Raw genomic sequence first — 14,764 nt, 5'->3', positions numbered from 1 at the left:
ATCAAAACAATATAACATAAAAATATCAAAATAAAATAATGTCAATGAATCTAAATAGTATAAAATTGAGTGAAAAAAAGTTCCAGGGGATTACATGTGAATGATATACTATTTTTAAATGAAATTCAATATCAACAACAATGAAAGAATATATTCTAAACAATATACAGTTTTAGATACATACATATATAATAAAACTATATTTCAAAAGGAAGGAAATTATAACACAAAATTCAAGATAAATATTTTGGATGGGAGGGCAGAGTGTGTGAGGGAAGGAGGGGTCAACATAGGCAGATGACAGTTTCTGATAATGTTCTAGTTCTCAGGTTGGATAGTAGGTTTATGGTGGTAATTATAGATTAATTAATAAGTAAATAAACAAATAAATAATCCAACAAATGCTATCTTACTATTTTTATTTATTCAGCAAGCATTTAATGGATATCTACTATTTGTCAGAAATACAGAAGAAAACAAAACAGAACTCATTCTTTTGGGAAATTGACATCCCTGTTTGGAAAATATGTATGTTAAATGAATAACAAGTGGATACATTATATAATGTCAGGTTGTCCTAGCTCCTATAAAGCAAAGTAAAGCAAGACAATGGGCTAGAGAGGGACAAGAAGCCAGTCTCAGATGGAGTGATCAGGGAAAGCCTCCTTAAGGAGGTTACCTTTAAGCAGAAATCTCAGTAAAGTGAAGAAGTGAATGTGAAGATCTGAAGGAAGTGTGTTCCAGGCAGAGGGAGCATCAAGGGCAAAGGCTCTGGGCCAGAAATGTGCTAAGCATCTTTGAAAAGCAGCAAAAGCACAACGTGGACAGAGTGAACAAAACAATAGGAAATAATTAAGAGGAAACCAGGACCAGATCAGGAAGGGCCTCTAGGCTGTGGTGATAACTTTGAGTTTTATTTTAACTGTAATGGAAAACCGTTGGAAAGCTTTCAGCAGTAAATTGATGAGAACTGCTTTACCTTTCAAAAGATCTTTCCAGCTACTGTATGGTGAACAGACTGTTGTGGGTCAAAATTGAGCAGACCAAATCTCTTCCACACACTGTTGTATGTAGCTCCCTTCCTACCCTGACATGTTAATGGCCAGATCACAAAATAAAATTCCTTGCAATATGTGTATAAACAAACTCACTTCCCCCACCATATACATATATATATTTATAAAAACATATTTATATGAATTTTATGTGTATATTATAGCTTCAAGATAGAGAATACACTGAAGATCTGGGAGCTGGTGACGTGATAAAACATTTAGCCTATAAGTATGTATGTCATGTTCTTCTAGTGTCAAAAGGATTTTAATAATACTTTATTCTACAAATAGAGCTATTGCCACATGAAAATATTTGACCAATGGAAGAAATGAACTTGTGAAATTAATGCATATTTTTGAAATACAATCTCCTTTTATTAACCAGGAGCCTCTGCATGAAGTGTGTCCTCTTGGTTAATCAAATACAACATCAACTTTGTGAATAGGTATGTAGACAAAAACACAACTCATAAATAGGTTAATATTTTTTCTCTGTGGTGGACAGACCTGTCTTGAGCCATGAAATGAGACCAAGTCCTAAGTCTCTCACGGTTTTTCCCATGGGTTGTACCTCACTTGAGTGAGAATTTATTTAAGGATGTGGGACATGAGCTCTTGTGAACAAGGAAAGTTTCTGGATTTGGAGATCATCCTTGGAAATCACTACATCACAGTATTACACAAATCTACAAATTATTTCTAAGACTTGATTTTCCAGGGTTATTTCTCTCAATGTGGGAAGTCTCATGAGCAATTCAAGTGTTCTATTATCTTCCAGAAAATAGTCCCATGTATGTCAGGAATATTCTTGCCTTCTAATCTTTCTACTCACTCCTTGGGATGACCTGCTGCATTCTTTACAGGGATCCCATGTTTAGAATCCAGATAAAGGTCCCTTGGAGACTTCTCATTCTCAAAGCCAAACTAATCCCAGGGGACTTCTCTTAAACTCCTCAGAAGTAGTCACTTGTGCTATGCAATCTTACATTTAATTACACAGTATTCTTTCACGCTGGCATAGGGTGAAAGTTTTAGCCCTAATTTGATGTTAAATTACTATGTATTGGGTTGGCCAAAAAGTTAGTTCGGGTTTTCCATAACATCTTATGGAAAAACCCAAACAAACTTTTTGGCCAACCCAATATTTTCTACATTTTTTTTTTTTAATTTCACCAGGTTCCTAGGAAAGTGCTAAGCACACATAAGATATTTAATAAAGCATCTGGATTAGAAAAACATATATATATACACATAAATATATACATTTATACATAAATACATACATATATAATATATTTGATTAAATGAGTATACTACCTGCCTGTGAAGTACTTTGGAAATTGTAGAATCTACACATGTGTAATGCATTGTTACCAATATTAATATTAACTAGAATTAAAGCTACTACTAATAACTCATTCTAATTAATGAATGGCAGCAAAGGAAGATGGGACACCAAATGAGCAGTCAGGCACATTCTTGGAATTTAGGAGGCAAGGGCTCTGCATTACTAGAGAATGGAGAAGTCACATTGACCTGAACGTCTGAGACCCCTCCAGGAGACCTGGCCTCTCGGTTCTGCTGAGCCTCCTCCATGGAAGTATGGCTTCCTTCCTAGAGGGGAAACTCTGTCCTTTGGCAAGATTGGACTGTGCATGTTTTCTTTAGCTGTGAATGTTCATTACTTGTATTTGTACCTGAGCCTGTATTTACGGATAATCTATTGAGGGAGGAAATATGGCTCAGGTGAGTGGGATTGACAGGGCTGTATTTAATGGCTACAGCAAATAACCTTCTAACGGCTGAAAGAGTGTCATATCTCACCGTTATGATGTCTTCAAAAGGTGATATTTCTGGCTGTGTCATCATAGCTGTGAAAAGCATTTTCTCAGCATCTAAAAGAATGAGAAGGCCGTGGGGTGATGGAAGTGCCCTCCAGACAGGTTAGTATTAATCACACCACCCCAGCCTCAAATTTTGTCTACTGTTAAGGAGTAGTATTTAGAGTGGGGTGGGGGGGGTGGGGGTGGGAAAGACACAGACTTCCCAGCCTTCAAGGTGGGTGGTTCAGGGCTATGCAACTGTGATAGGGCCATGCCTTGGGAAAATAGATTAGGAGAGCTGGTTATCTGTAGTGGTCCCCACTCTCCTTTTGCACAGCCTTTCTCTAGCAAAGCCCAGAGTTCCATGTCTATCACCTCATCCCACCTTATGTTTCTAATCCACTAGTAAATGTAAAGTGAGTTCTTCTCAATATACTTGGAATGATGCTGGGTGTTATAAGGCTACAGGAATTATAACACAGAGCTCTAAGCTTTTGCCTCAGGTGATACTTCCTCTGGAGGCAAAAATCGTTTAGAAGTACATATTTTACTTACACTGTAAGCTTCTGCAAAAGTACTCACTGCATGATATAACTCTGCATTTATTTTCTTTATTTTAATATAAATGGTTGACCTGGGGGGTTGTAGAATAAAACAATAGGATTACTTAGGACTACAAGTTCTCCTTCTACCTCCACCAGTGCTGTTCCTGAAAACATATCCCCTTCCTCTCCACCTGCTGCAAGCCAGACCTAACTCAATCAAACTTCCTTCGTGGATCTAGTCCATGTTACCCTCTACCTTTCTTTACACTTTTTGTTCGTAGTATTTTAGCATGGTCTAATCTCAAGTTTTTGACCTAGAACTTAGCCCTATATTGGTAAAAAAGTGTCTTGTTCACTGATTATTTCATGTAGTTTAGCCCTGAAAACCTATAGGAGGAAGGAAGTACCATACATTTCTTTGTACTTCATGATATTTAGCTCAGATTAGGCACAGCCAAACCCTCTTGGTATGTAAAATTTGATCTCCTGTTGCAGCCCTAAATTTCCTGCTTTCTTAACCACACTCTGAACCTAACTAACCATCTCACTATAATAATAATAACTATTATTATATATCAATATAAACAAAGAAGCTTTTATTATCCACATGTACCACAAATAAGGAAACTGAGGCTCAGGATAATGTTTTCTATTCAAAGCCACATACAGCACACAAGAAAATGTTTTTTCAGTACACCATTTTATTTTTTCTTATGAAAATATAAAACATTATCACAAGGGGATTAGGAAAAGGATGTGGATAACATCATGCAGTTAATTTCCAAACTGTAATATCATCTCATTGCATTAATCACAGAGAAAAGGTCTTAAACAGGAAAAGGTAGAGTTTAGGAAAGTGTCCAGCATACAGAGCACATTCAATGAATGTTTGCTATTATATGGTATGTGTTATTATTATGCTATATGTTTAGTATATCAGAATCATCTGGGAAACTTTTTTTTCTAAATCCACAAAACTTCCTCACAAGTATGTATTCAAATAAATTGGGGATGGCGGAAAGCCATAGAGATGTGCAAGAACACTTGGAATAAGTCCCCAGATGATTCTATACCTCTCTCCTGCCCTCCCCATCACCATTTCCCACATACACACATACAACCCCACCATCAATTCAAGGAACCTGTAGGTTATGGATCTGTACTCTATTGTTGAAGTGGAATTCAATTAACAAACATGAGTTGATTGTTCATTATTATTTTGTTTGTATGATGATGATAACAACAATAAAGGCGACTTGTCACTTTCCATCATAAACACACTTCCTGATCCTGGTCCTATAATTTCTGCAGTTAGCAGCCACAACAGTGGCATGAATATTTGCAGAGTGACTGGGGACTCCACATAATAAAGGAGGAATGTTGACCCAAAAGAACATAGCCACATGTCATCCACAAAATATGTGATGCAGAGGGTGCACTGGCAGTTTGATTGCTGCTTGTTTGGAAAATATGGCAGAATTTCTTGTGGTTCTATTGCTGAGAAGAGTTGTAGTTGTCCCAAGTGGATGGCAGCAAAGTTTTGAGGGCAAGCCCCCTCATCACACTTGTGTATCTATAAACAAAAGCTCAACAGGAATTAAGATCTCTATTCCATGGCTCCAAAAGCGGGTATCATTTACCAAGTTACACACACAACAACTGAAGTGTTTCCCCTTAAGGCAATTTGCAACTTGCAAAAGTGACTGTTCAGCTCTTGGATATCCCAAAATCTAAACAAATAGGAATAACTCGAGTTGAGAGCCTGGTGGAAAATATTACAGGCTATGCTCTATGCATGCATAAGCCTTAAATCAAAGGCAGGACAGGTAACTTGGTTCTGTTTGTTTACGGGAGTTTCCATGAGCACATAAGAACAATATCCCATTTATTGTGCAGCTTTCTTGTTTTGAGTTAATTTAGATGTTTTTATTCATCTTAGCCCAGACTTTTCTGTTAGAGTTTCTATTTCTAACAAACCTTTAGGTACTGAATACAGTGAAACTTTAGCTATTCGTGAAAAAACACAGGGAATAAATAATTAAAGACAATTGAGTTTTCTACATAAGCAGGTATTTAAGCATCAACATTAATTTTTATTTTAACTATTTTTAATGAAAGTCTTTATTCTTCCTTACCTTGTCAAACCTGTTGCATAAATACTTGCTATGGACCTGGCCTGAAACAGCAAGGTCTTCACAACTTATTGGGGTATGTAGATATGTATTCCTAGTTAAAAAAAACTCTCAGATGTTATGCTCTTAAGTTGTTGTGTTTGTTTTATTTAGCTGTCGTCTCAGACCATGGTTCGTCACTTTCACTGGGCAGCAGATATGATTCTGTCAGTCCCTTCTCTAACTCTGTTCTTAGTACTGCCCTGAAATCCAAGCCAAATCAGCTCTACAGGGGGCTTTCAGAGAGCTCTTCTAAGAGTCAAATGCTCAAACGTTCATACAGATATTTGCAGAATCTGTTTTGCTACTGAGAGCTATTGTTTGCTTCTTTCTTTTTCTGTGTTCTGATGGTAAGTGAGATTGGAAAGAGTGAAATTTCAGGGAGGCAAAATGTTACTGACCTCTTTAGACCGCGTTTATTTTGCAAATAACTATGGGCTTTGTAGAATTTTCACAATGACAATATAGAAATCATCTAATAATAGCTACCCTCTATGACAAATCTACCAATGCCAGATCTTTAACCTGAATGATCTTAATGGATACTCACTACGGCTACTATGGATATTACTACTATGACCATCCTTAAGAGCAGTAACTGAAGTTTTAGAAGTAAAGATATTCATCCAAGAACACAAAGCTTGTTAGTGGCAGAAATGAGATTTGAACCCAAATGTGGCTTGTCTCTAAGGTATGTGTTATTTCCATTATAGACAGCCAGTAATAGAGAACATTTTAAACTGTGGCAAGATTATTCTGGGATTATTATATTTTCCAATTTCTTGGCCAAACTTCTTTTAAATATTGTACTTTCAGAACATGTGGTTAATAACTCTTCTAGGTATATTTTTTAAAACTGCCAAACAAAGTTGTTATTAATCTGAAACTACTGAAAATAGCCATAATGAAGAATTTCTTCACATCAGGAAATAGAACAAAGTGGCATAGGTTACTGGGGAGAATACTGGATTCCACTCATGGAACCCCCTCATGGATTTCTCTCTCTGTCTCTCTCTCTCTCTAGTTCTATTTTTTTTTTATTTAATTATGAATAGGTAATGAATTCACATGGTTCAAAAAAATTATTTTAGGAACATGTGTAGAGTCAAAAATCTCACGTTCTTATCCTCCTTTAGCCTCATACTCACTAATCTCCATCCCCATAAGCCACTGACAAGCTTGTATATCTTCCAGTATTTATTTAGGTCTATATAAGTATTTTATTTTTGAAAGTTAACATAATATTTACCCTTTGATTTTTTCACCTAACAATATACCTCTTTCTAGTTTTGTGTATTCTATCGTATGATTATACCACAGTTTATCTGAGCAGTCTCCCACTGATGGATCTTTGGGTTGTTTCCATTTGTTTACTTTTACAAATATTTCTGAATGAATAACTTTGGATGAAAGTCATTACACTTGTGCAAGTTATAGTATCAATTCTCATAAAAGAAAATCTGGGTAAAAACGATATACACTTATAATTTTGGGTATTTTTGACTTACTCTCCAAAAGGCATGTGCTAATTTGCCCTTCCATCATGAATGAGAGTGACTGTTGCCCCATAACCCTGGAATAGAATATAGTATCAAACTTTTCAATTTTTGCCTATCTGATAGATGAAGAATAACATCTCAGTGAAATTTAAATTTGCATTTCTCTTATTATGAGGGATGTAGAGAGAATCTTTACGTTTATGTAAAAGGTGTTTATGTTTCTTTTATTGTGAACTGTCTGTTCATTTGCTTTTCCCACTTCCCTATCAGGTTATTGGTCTATGATACAAATCACCAAATACTTTGTTCTAGTCTGTCATTTTGCCTTTTGACTTGCTTATGGTAGGGTTTTGTTTTGCTTTGGTTTTTGCTGCTCAGAAATCTTTTTTTTTTCAACATAGTCATTTCTATTAATCCTCTTTTTTATGATTTCTGGATTTTAAGTCATGTTTAGATGGATTACTTTGGCACTTTAGACAAGGCTCTGGATTTGACGGTGTCTAATTTATGCCATGGTATAAAGCACATTAGAATAGGACTCAGCAGGCTCTGGTGCTAGGCTGCTCGATGCTTATCACTGGATAAATATTGTCAAGTTATGCAACCCATTTGGATACCACCTTCTTGTTTTCTGAATAGTGTAGGCAGTACATATTTTGGAAGCACAAATAGCTTCATAATTGAATAACCAAATTGATCCTTCTTAATTGATTGAGAATTAAAAAGCCCAATCAATTTAACTGTGTATTTGTCAGCTTGGGCTGCCATAACAGAATACCATAGACTGGGTGGCTTAAACAACAGAAATTCATTTTCTCACAACACTGGAGGCTGGAAAGCCCAAGATCGAGGTGTCAGCCAATTTGGTTCCTGGTGAGAGCTCTCTTCTTGACTTGTAGATGGCTACCTTCCAGGTCTCTTTCTCCTCCTCTTCTTATAAGGCCACCAATCTTATCAGATTAGGGCCATACCCTTCTGACTTCATTTAACCTTAATCACCTCCTAAAAGTCCTACCTCTAAATATAGTCACATTAGGGATTAGGGCTTCAACATATGAATATTTGAGGTATGCAGTTTAGTCCATAGCAAACTGAATAAAGAAATTAACCAAATTTGCAATGCAGAAGCAAAATTTCTTCAGATATGGATCAAATACTGAGACATCAATCATTCAAAAGCATTAGAATGACAATATCAGGGCAATAAAGAGTAAGCACCAAAGTTGGAATCATGAGGCCCTATTTTAATTAACATTTGTTTTGTTTTGGTTTGCTTTCCTTTTTTAAGACAGAGTACAAATGAGGAGAATGGAGAGTGGGAAAGAAGAGCATCTTTAAAAGAGTCTGATGGAAGCTTTGGCATAAGCATCACAATCAGACATAATGCCATGCACCTGCTCAGCTCTGTGCCAGGCGAAGATGCTAAAAAAGCCTGGCCTATCACAACTTCAGGCTGTCTTCCATCCCTGGAATCAGCTCACCTCCCAGCAGTCCCCAATTCCAGAGACTCCGCTTTCAATCCATGTGATACGCAGAAGAGCCAAATCTACAAGTACAGTAAAAATATTATGAGGCCTTCCATTGGCAAAATGCAAATATAAAAATGTAATAACATACCCTCATCCACTAATTTTATAATTCTTTTGAGACAAGCTGTAAAGTTTTTTCGCCTGGTTTTATTTCTCTTTCTTTATATACACACATAATATTTCCCATTGTATTCTTTATGTTTACAGTTAGTCTCTTTGCTCCATTACTTTCCTAAATCAGATGGAAATCACTTGCAGTGTTTCCAGGAGTAAGAATGGGGAAAAGTGGCAAATTGGACACAAGGGATGGCCCTAAAACAAGCTGGTTTTACGTGCTCTCTCCTTCAGAGACATTGTTGATCTGATTGATCTTAATTGATCTGATTAGACTGTACAATGACCAGTCCGTTGATTAATGCACTGTCCACTTATACAGCACTTTAACTTTCAGAGGATTGCAACATTCATAACCTAATTTGATCCTGACAGTAAGTTGAGTCATTAAGTGGGCAGGAATTTTATCCTCATTTTGTAGATAACTGTGGATCTGAGAGGTTCTAGATATTTGGTGTCCAAGCTACACCTCCTGGCTTAATTGATCATTTTGGCTTGGGCTGCCTGGATTCAGCCTGACACTGGCTGAAGTAACATGGTTGACCAAATCATTTCCAGTCAGAAACTCACAGCCTCACGCAATTGTTGCAGAAGGGAAAAAAGAGCTTTGGATCCATGTAGATAGCTGCATTAATCATGTCTGATCAAATGTATTTATTACCAGAATTATCTGATCAAAGCAGTTCAGACAATGTATGTCTGCACAGAGCGAAAAGATAGTGAGGAAATGAATCAGTTAACTATAGATTTCTGGCTAAGGTTCCTACTTGCTTTGAATCACTAAAACTTAGCCAAGATTCAGCTTTAACCTATGGATGTAGGGCTATTCTCCCAGGAAAAAAAATGTTCTATGAACAGCCTTTTAATTAAATAACCATGATTGTATTACAGATGCTGCTAGAGAAGGTGGAATGAAGGAGTCGCACTAAAGTGGGAGTGTATCCAAGGGTGAAAAGTAGGCTCAAGGGTGAAGGTGAACTAATACACATGCACATGTCACAGAGGCAAACAAACAAATGTGACTATAATATAAAGCTATAGGGCAGTAGAGCCTACATAGGCTGTAGCCATACCTGTGACAGTTACTCTGTTCCTCCTCTCAACCACAAAAGGTCAGACATGGAATCATAGCAACTCAACATTTAAAATTCTTAGAGTATAGTTAATACCCTTCCTGTGATATTTGTCACATTATATATATTTTAGAGAATTTGAAAAGTATAAAGAAAAATGGAGAATTTGTCCATATTCCTGCCACCCATAATTAACCACTAACATGGTATCTTTAGGGTCCGTTCCTCCAGAAACTTGTTGCCTTATGCTGATATTGGCTCCTTCACATGTTCCACTGCGGAGACTCACCTGGGACTGAGCTCCAAAACCCAGATGTCTTCCTTCCCTCCCTCCTTCATCTCATCATGCCAGCTTTGCATCCTGCTTCTTTCCCTCCATGCTTGACCTCCAGATTTCCAAGGATACAGGCCCCTAATCTGATAAAAAAATTTGTGCCAATGTGCTAATTAATGGATGTTACTGTGCAAATAACCTCACCCTTTAGTCTCTCCTGGGTGATCTGTGTATTTTAGCTGTGAGATGCCTTCTGGAGGCTCTGAGGCTTGACTCACATAGGTCATTATGGAGGCCAAGAGGAAGCTCTTTGAGGGAACCTGCATATCACACTGAACAGACAACCACTTATTGCAACTAACACTGAATCAGCTCATTGGCCAGACAGTGACAAACAGAGATAAGAGTCCTGAGATCCAACCCAAGCTAGCTATTGAGAGGTTCTGGATAAAGCTGGGTTCTAGGTACTCAGAAGGTGGGAGAAGGCAGGCAAACATTAGGCAAGTTATGAAAGTACCACAACAGTCCTGGCCTTCTCTGAGCTTCATTTTTGCAAGGAGGAAATGGTAACAGCTAAATTAGGTCAGTCTGCTGCAGTGGCTTTAACAAAATAACAAAGGCAATAGCTTGCTGTGCAAAGAATTATAGGACACATGAAACCTCATGAGACCATCTACTCCATCCCTCACCAAGCTGAAGCTCAGATGTGCCCAGAGAGACATCTGTCTTCACCACAATACTGAGTTTAAAGATGATGATCTTGTATGTTCCAGCCTCAGAATTGGTGAAAACTCCCTGACATCATCACCAGTGCTTTTTCATATCCCTGGCTGATAGGTTGGTGATAGAATGAACAGATAGCCCTATACCTGCTCTAAATGGCTTTGGTTGAGATTTGGACATTGTAATGGGCTTCGAAATGAACAATGTGTTTCAATGAGATACCACTTCACACCTGTCAGAATGACTATTAACAAAAGTCTATAAATAACAAGTGTTGACAAGGATGTGGAGAAAAAGGAACCCTAGTGCACTGTATATGGAAATATAAATTAGTTCAGTCACTATGGAAAACAGTATGGAGGCTTATCAACAAACTTAAAACAGAACTACCATATGACTCAGCAATTCCACTTTGGAAAAAAAAAAAATGAAAACACTAATTCAAAAAGATACATGCACCCCAATATTCATAGAAGCTTTATTTACAATAGCTAAGATATGAAAGCAACCTAAGTGTCCATCAAAAGATGAATGGATAAAGAAGATGTGGTGTATATATATACACCACAATACATAATACACAATGGAATATTACTCAGACACACAAAAGAATGAAATTCTGCCCTTTGCAAAAACATGGATGGATCTAGAGGGTATTATGTTAGTGAAATGTCAGACAGAGAAAGACAAATAGCCTATGTTATGAGATATATATATATATATATATATATTCCAAAAAATAAAAAAATACAAATGTATGTAACGAAACAGAAACACACTCACAGATATAAAGAGCAACCTAGTGGTTACCAGTGGGGAAAGGGAAGCAGGGAGGAGCAAGATAAGGTAGGGGAATAAGAGATACAAACTACTATGTATAAATTAAATAAACAATAAGGATATATTGTACAGCACAGGGAAATACAGCCATTAGTTTATAATAACTTTAAATGGAGTACAATCTATAAGAATATTGGATTACTGTATTGTATACCTGAAACTAATATAATATTGTAAATCAACTATACTTCAATAAAAATAATAATAATACTCATCAGAAAAAATAAATGAACAGTGTGTTAGATATGTTTTGCCTATACTTTATTATTTAAGCTTCATAACAATGATGAAGGCAGATTATTTTAACACTTTTACTAGAGTATAATTGCTTTACAATGGTGTGTTAATTTCTGCTTTATAACAAAGTGAATCAGCTATACATATACATATATCCCCATATCTCCCCCCTCTTGAGTCTCCCTCTCACCCTCCCTATCCCACCCTACTAGATGGTCACAAAGCACCAAGCTGATCTCCCTGTGCTATGCGGCTGCTTCCCACTAACTATCTGTTTTACATTTGATAGTGTATATATGTCCATGCCACTCTCTCACTTTGTCCCAGCTTACCCTTCCCCCTCCCCATGTCCTCAAGTCCATTCTCTACCTCTGCGTCTTTATTCCTGTCCTGCCCCTAGGTTATTCAGAACCTTTTTTTTAGATTCCATATATATGTGTTAGTGTACGGTATTTGTTTTTCTTTTTTTTTTAATGTTTATTTTTTATTTATTTATTTTTCTTATTAGTCATCCATTTTATGCACATCACTGTATACATGTCAATCCCAATCTCCCAATTCATCACACCACCACCCTTACCCCCTGCCGCTTTCCCCCCTTGGTGTCCATACATTTTTTCTCTACTTCTGTGTCTCTGTTTCTGCTCTGCAAACCAGTTCATCTGTACCATTTTCTAGGTTCCACATATATGCGTTAATATACGATATTTGTTTTTCTATTTCTGACTTACTTCACTCTGTATGAGAGTCTCTAGGTCCATCCACCTCACTACAAATAACTCAGTTTCATTTCTTTTTATGGCTGAGTAATATTCCATTGGATATTTGTGCTACATCTTCTTTATCCATTCATCTGTCAATAGACACTTATGTTGCTTCCATGTCTTGGCTACTGTAAATAGAGCTGCAATGAACATAGTGGTACATGACTCTTTTTGAATTATGATTTTCTCAGGGTATATGCCCAGTAGTGGGATTGCTGGGTCATATGGTAGTTCTATTTTTAGTTTTTTAAGGAACCTCCATACTGTTCTCCATAGTGGCTGTATCAATTTACATTCCCACCAACAGTGCAAGAGGGTTTCCTTTTCTCCACACTCTCTCCAGCATTCATTGTTTGTAGATATTTTTATGATGGCCATTCTGACTGGTGTGAGGTGATACCTCACTGTAGCTTTGATTTGCATTTCTCTAGTGATTAGTGATGCTGAGCATCCTTTCATGTGTTTGCTGGCAATCTGTGTTTGTTTGGAGAAATGTCTATTTAGGTCTTCTGCCCATTTTTGGACTGGGTTGTTTGTTTTTTTGATATTGAGCTGCATGAGCAGCTTGTAAATTTTTGAGATTAATGCTTTGTCAGTTGCTTCATTTGCAAATATTTTCTCCCACTCTGAGGGTTGTCTTTTCCTCTTGTTTATGGTTTCCTTTGCTGTGCAAAAGCTTTTAAGTTTTAATAGGTCTCATTTGTTTATTTTTGTTTTTACTTCCATTTCTCTAGGAGGTGGGTCAAAAAGGATCTTGCTGAGATTTATGTCATAGAGTGTTCTGCCTATGTTTTCCTCTAAGAGTTTTATAGTGTCTGGCTTTACATTTAAGTCTTTAATCAATTTTGAGTTTATTTTTGTGGATGGTGTTAGGGAATGTTCTAATTTCATTCTTTTACATATAGCTGTCCAGTTTTCCCAGCACCACTTATTGAAGAAGCTGTGTTTTCTCCATTGTATATTTTTGCCTCCTTTATCAAAATACGGTGACCATATGTGCGTGGATTTATCTCTGGGATTTTTATCCTATTCCATTGATCTATATTTCTGTTTTTGTGTCAGTACCATAATGTCTTGATTACTGTAGCTTTGTAGTATAGTCTGAAGTCTGGGAGCCTGATTCCTCCAGCTCCGTTTTTCTTTCCCAAGATTGCTTTGGCTATTTGGGGTCTTTTGTGTTTCCATACATAAAATTTTTGTTCCAGTTCTGTGAAAAATGCCATTGGTAGTTTGGTAGGGACGGCATTGAATCTGTAGATTGCTTTGGGTAGTATAGTCATTTTCACAATATTGAATCCTCCAATCCAAGAACATGGTATATCTCTCTATCTGTTTGAATCATCTTTAATTCCTTTCATCAGTGTCTTATAGTTTTCTGCATACAGGTCTTTTGTCTCCTTAGGTAGGTTTATTCCTAGGTATTTTATTTTTTTTCTTACAGTGGTAAATGGGAGTGTTTCCTTAATTTCTATTTCAGATTTTTCATCATTAGTGTATAGGAATGCAAGAGATTTCTGTGCAATAATTTTGTATCCTGCTACTTTACCAAATTCATTGATTAGCTCTAGTAGTTTTCTGGTAGCATCTTTAGGATTCTCTATACATAGTATCATGTCATCTGCAAACAGTGACAGCTTTACTTCTTCTTTTCTGATTTGGATTCTTTTATTTCTTTTTCTTCTCTGATTGGTGTGACTAAAACTTCCAAAACTATGTTGAATAATAGTGGCAAGAGTGGACAACCTTGTCTTGTTCCTGATCTTAGAGGAAATAGTTTCAGTTTTTCACCATTGAGAACCATGTTGGCTGTGGGTTTGTCATATATGGTCTTTATTATGTTGAGATAAGTTCCCTCTATGCCTACTCTCTGGAGGGTTTTTCTCATAAATCGGTGTTGAATTTTGTCAAAAGCTTTTTCTGTATCTATTGAGGTGATCATATGGTTTTTATCCTTCAGTTTGTTAATATGATGTGTCACATTTATTGATTTGCATATATTGAAGAATCCTTGCATTCCTGGGAGAAACCACACTGGATCATGGAGTATGATCCTTTTAATGTGCTGTTGGATCTATTTGCTAGTATTTTGTTGAGGATTTTTGCATCTATGTTCATCA

Source organism: Eubalaena glacialis, chromosome 15 (genome assembly GCF_028564815.1).
Source record: "Eubalaena glacialis isolate mEubGla1 chromosome 15, mEubGla1.1.hap2.+ XY, whole genome shotgun sequence".
Taxonomy (NCBI): Eukaryota; Metazoa; Chordata; class Mammalia; order Artiodactyla; family Balaenidae; genus Eubalaena; species Eubalaena glacialis.
This window is presented reverse-complemented; position numbering follows the sequence as displayed.